This window comes from Mauremys reevesii, linkage group 16 (assembly GCF_016161935.1).
Source record: "Mauremys reevesii isolate NIE-2019 linkage group 16, ASM1616193v1, whole genome shotgun sequence".
Taxonomy (NCBI): domain Eukaryota; kingdom Metazoa; phylum Chordata; order Testudines; family Geoemydidae; genus Mauremys; species Mauremys reevesii.
This window is the reverse complement of record NC_052638.1, coordinates 32372878-32378539: the sequence shown is the minus strand read 5'-3', so window position 1 is coordinate 32378539 and position 5662 is coordinate 32372878. Positions and strand designations below refer to the sequence as shown.

The following is a 5662-nucleotide window of genomic DNA, read 5'->3' as shown; positions in this document are numbered from 1 at the left end:
CTCTTAACATGACAATTAAAATGTTTGAAATATCTACTACATGATTCATAATAAATTATATAGTGTTTTGAAGAATATACATTTTTCTTCATCTAGATCTTTGAGTACTTTGTCTTATAAAACGATGTACGTTATGTATATAGAAATATACAATTACTTACACACACACACACACAGGTTCTATACATCAGATAAATTGCAGAGCCATGTGGTAAATATATTTATCATGCAGCTTTGACTACCTCACCAGCTCTCTGCCCTGCTATCCATTTCCTCATTCTAACATGCCACCCCTGAGCAGCTTCAAACAGCCACTCTTTTTTTTTTTCATTAAACAAAATCAGCTGGCTTGCTACATCAGCCTTCTCCTTTTTGTAGGGAAATTATGATAGGTAGCTATAGGATAAATGGTTATATTGGCATGAGTTTGGGATGGGCACAGAACTCATGAATGGAGAAGCTATGGGTGAATTTGGCAGGTCATTCCCATCATAACAGGCTGCTGAGTCTCCGGGGAAGAGGCCTGGACTGGGCAGTCACGGAGCAATTCTATTGTCACTCTCCAGGATATAACCCCCTCACCCTCAGGATGGATGCAGATACGTTTCCATGAGCACAGAAGCCAACTAGTTGAAGAGCTGTGGCTGAACTATGCCTATTGAGTAGCAGGGCCAAGATTTGGTCCACTGTGACTTATTCGCCTTTGTGAAGTGATTTGAGTTTCATAGATGGAAAGTGCTGTGTAAGTGCAAGGAGCTGATTGTTTCTCATCTCATAAGTAATAGCTAAGAGACTGATTTAGCAATGGCTACCCCGTTCTTTTTTTAACTATTTATTAACAAATGTATTATAAATAAACGTAAGCACACCATTCTGGGGATGAGCAGTAACAAACACCAGTGAGCTTTACATTAGCCCAATAATAGACTAGAATATATATCCTGATAGAAAATAACACACTGTACATTGTGAAAGTTGAGGTCACCTATGAAAAATTAAACATTGCACAGGAGTGAAAGCAAAGCTTCATAAAGTTACAATGATTTATTGTCTCCATATGAAAATACTTTTGAGTTGGCTGGGGCACACTAAACATGGAGTAAAAATAATCAGAAATTATAGCAAGATGTTTCTTACGCTACTTAAAATTACAGAGCTCTCATGTTGCCAAGGTGGAGCTGATATATATGCATTTTATAAGAGATACCATACAGTTTAAGAGAGGGAGAAACCCAATACACCAAAATCTAAATTTAGACATAAGGGATTTCTCAGTCACATGCCTTGTTTACCTGAAAAGAAAAAGGTATGCAAGATTCCCATGGTACAATATAGCAGGCTATCATGAGGATTTCTTTTATTTTTCTGTCTTTTTTTTCCCCTCTCCAATTTTTGAAGAAAATCATTTATCACTTTGTTCAAAGGTATGAAGAGTGACCATACTAAGGTAGGGTAGGTTAAAATTTTCTTTGACTCCTCAGCACATTTGTCATGCAGGCTGTCTGCTTGCCTATGAAACCTTTTCACCTCAGGCTCACCGTGAAGACATATCCCATGAGAAAGAAACAAGGTGAAAAATGATGATGTCACTAGGTTGTTGCAAGGTTAGCACACCCTTAAATGGAGTAACGCTAACCCAAGCAGCTGCTCGGCTCCCTACATGCATAATATTCTTCCCCACCCCCATCAACTGAGAGCACAGGACTGAACAAGGGCTATGCATGAACTACTTGTTGACATAATTAGTGCTGGCTCAAAGGCTCTTTTTAGTAGCCAAGTTGGCTGTATTTTGCAAGCTTTCTTTGGCAAAATAAAAGCAAAGTTCAGCCAAGTTCTATATCTATTTTGTTTTGTGTCTTATGCATTTCCCAGCTTGGACAAAAGAGCCAAAATATTCAGGTCATTTTTCAGTTTTATGGTAGTTGGTAGTTTAAGACAATATTAGCTTGTTAAATGTACAAATTCTTTGGAAAACCAGGACTGGTGCACTATGAAAGGCATATAGCTTTCAAGCTCATATGACAATTTCAGTAATACGATTCATTAATCCAAATTTGCTCATTAGAATCTTTGCACTTGGCCTCTGTCTACGGCACAATACTTTGAAACTGTTGTTGGCTGCACTTCCCTTATTCTTTACTAGATAGAGACAAAATTATTTGGAACAGAACTAACATTTAATGAAAATTGGCAAGATAAACATTTTTTTCTAGTAACTTTTCATTCCTTAGATCCTGTAGGGGCTGGGTAAACTGCAACAATCTGACCTTTGTATTTCCATAAAATTACTAATTCAGACTGTGGCGCAATAAAAGTTTGTTCACACCCTGATCCAAGTTAGTACCGTTTTGGCAGAAATTTTCAGCCCAACACATCTAGTTGCTTGTTTCATTGTAATCATAATGTGTGTGAGGTGCTAAGTCTGAAAGTTTTTTCTTTGCAGACTTGGGAGTCTGTCAAACATTGCAAACAGTTCCTGAGTGTCTTTGTAATCAAATTAGATAATATAGCTTGATATTCTTCATACTGCAATATTAATTTAAAGGTGGGGAGGGGAGGGAAATCGGTGAATTGTGCATTTATGTCAGCTGTAATGCACACATTGCTACATTGCTTTGTGACAATAATCCATCCTTGAGTCATACCCAATTGTCTCATATTCATCAGTGACATAATGGCATACAGTATTTTGCACAGTAGTTTTGTCATGGTTTTACTGTAACATGTTTGGATATGTAGTAAGTATTAAAACTTTCCAATGGCAACCAAGAGGATGTTTTAAAAGGAGGGTATTTTCATTTTTATTAGTATATAGTAAGTTTCTTTTTAAAGTTGTAATGTTATATAGGAAAAAAATGCAGTGAAAATATTTCCCCAACTGCCTGTTAGTTTCCATCTGGCTGTTATTGCTTCATAACTAGCAGAATTTTAACAAGTTTCTTTGCAAGATCTTATTTTCTATTTTCTTTTTAAATATATCTACCATGGGCCTGATCCTTCACCAACGGAAATAAATGAGAGTCTTTCCATTGACTTCAATGAGTTTTGGATCAAGCCCTGAATCTACTAATATGGAAACATATCATGGGCAATTAAAACAACAAAGTATCTACTACTAGTATACAAAAGTGGGGGCAATTTTAGGGATTGAAAAATATATATGTGTCCAAAATATGCATTTGCACACACACACAAAATACTGTAACTGCATGCACATTTATCTGATTTTCATGCACAAATATGTGATACAAAGTTTCACTATCAATATTGTATCCATATTTGAAAAAGTGGGCTTTGACGTCTTCCTTGTGATTAGTAAAAGAGAACTACACATTGTAAATAGCATTTTCTTGTTTGGTGACCAAGAGTTATTTAGAAAATAGAGAGAAAAGGTGGGTGAGATACAGGGGCGGCTCTAGGCACCAGCAAAACAAGCTGGTGCCTAGGGCGGCCAAATGTAGGGGGCGGCAGGCTGGGCCGGCGGACCTGCCGCAGTCATGCCTGCGGGAGGTCCACCGGAGCCCCGGGAGGACCGGACCTGCCGCAGGCATGACTGCGGAGGGGGCGCTCGTCCCGCGGCTCGGCTGGACCTCCCGCAGGCATGACTGCGGCAGCTCAAGCGGAGCCGCCGCATCCGCGAACCGTCCGCAGCCACGGGGGGTCCAGCCGAGCCACGCGGGACCAGCGGACCCTCCGCAGTCATGCCCGCGGGAGGTCCGCTGCTCCCGCGGCTCCGGGGCGCCTCCCGCGCATGACAGCTTGGGGCGGCCAAAACGCTAGAGCCGCCCCTGGTGAGATAATATCTTTTATTGGATAGAGAGAGAAGTTGGTCCAGTAAAAGATGCTACCTCACCCACCTTGTCTCTTTAATATCCTGGGACTGACATGGCTACAACACTGCATGTGTAGAAAATAGCCTCTTCTATGCTGCATTTAAATAGTTTGCCTAATAATAATTTCTATATCCAATTTACTTAATTAATTGCATTTGTAAAAAATAAAGAGATACAGAACACATGCTATAAAACTGTAAGCAAACCTAAGCTTGTTTTCTCTGTTTCACACATCATCACTAATAGCAAATATGAAAAAGGACAGTCAGATGTTTTATCAGTTAGAAATATTAGAGTGTAGTTTCCTAGATCTATTGCATAATGTATATATTAATTGGTGCACCAATCAAGCATAGTATACATCCATACTGTGTAATAAGAGAACCACCCAATGAAATGTATTATTGAGTGACCTTTCCCCTAGTAATATAAACCAGGCATATGGCATATCTCAGGGAGAACTGCAAATAGTCACATTCTTCAGATAGCAGTTTTCTGGCTTGTTTAGTAAACTGAATACAACATTTCCAAGCCACAGATGACATATTTCTCTAAGTTTACAGAGACGAATGTGCAGCTATAATTTCCACAGAATGTTTCTTTGCAGGTAACAGAAATAATAAAATAAAAGTTGATAATGCCACAATAATTGGAATCAGCACTGATTGCTTTGGCAAGGCTCTAAATGGCCAGATAAAGACACTTGCAGGAGCAATATTGGAACTACGTGAGGCATAGATTGTAGAGACTGGCTGGACTCCAGTACAAGGTAAACCATTCAAGCTGGCTATTGCTAATCCGTGAGGCTGCAAGGTGTGTCGTGTGTTATTTGAGGTTTTGACTCCCTACTGAGAAACAGGATCTAAAAACAGACTCCTGAGCAAAAAAGACCGCTTTCGTTGTCCCATTCCAACTCACAATATGTTGGCAAACAGACTTTTGGGACTTCCATGTACAGTACAGCAGGGTGTTGACCAATTGAATTTTGCATTGTGGTTATTAATCCTAAGCATGCATTGTTGTATTTATTTCTTGTCTCACTTTGCCCAGTGATAGAACACATTTAATGTATGTCTATCGACCTACTGTGTTTTCTGACACTAGAAGGCTGTTCATCCTATGTAATAGTTGTCCAGCCCATTATTTATGCAAACAGCCCTAGTTGGGTCTAATGTTCTGCAGGTAAAGTAAAATCTATGCCAGCAATCTGGCATTTGGTTGGAGTTAGGCCTGCCTGCTATGGGTTCTAAGGGTGAATTTAAGGACTGGATTTTGCAAAGCTAGCTACACCCCGATCCTTCTTCAAATAGGATAGGGGTGAACAAAACCCTAAGCCTTTGCCTTGTCAAATGAGCCCATCCATCTCCTCAATGGCAACATGTGGTTTGGTGCTACAATTTAATTACACTTTATGCAAAATAGGTTATGAATGTATGCTTTTATACAATGTTAAATTGAAGAGCTAACTAAAATATTTTACATTAATCTTTTTGCCATTTTTGTCTCAGATATTTTCTCCTGTGTTAATATTTCTGCATCATACAGATTATTGCATTCTAAATACAAAAATACAGAAGAATTTTGCAGAGGAAATTTATGTCAAGAATACTGATAAATGGAGAGTAATATGATTTATGCCATTTAATAGTGGGTGTATGCTCACTGTCAAAAGAGCTTTCACCATGGGGAAGGTATTCATATTCAAAAAATGTTAAACAACATGTAAACCTTACATTCTTTCTGGCATTTATCATGATGTTAATTACTTCCTGGGGGCCAGGCACACAGGGATATCAGCAGGACTATTTGCTAAATCAAAAATTTTGAAA

The 5662-nt window shown here is 38.9% G+C and overlaps 1 protein-coding gene across 7 annotated transcripts in view; it reads right to left on the bottom strand.

Moving 5' to 3' along the window:
- WWOX (WW domain containing oxidoreductase) overlaps positions 1-5662 on the bottom strand; it is a 635942-nt gene that overhangs the window by 231717 nt on the left and 398563 nt on the right. The window lies entirely within an intron of this gene.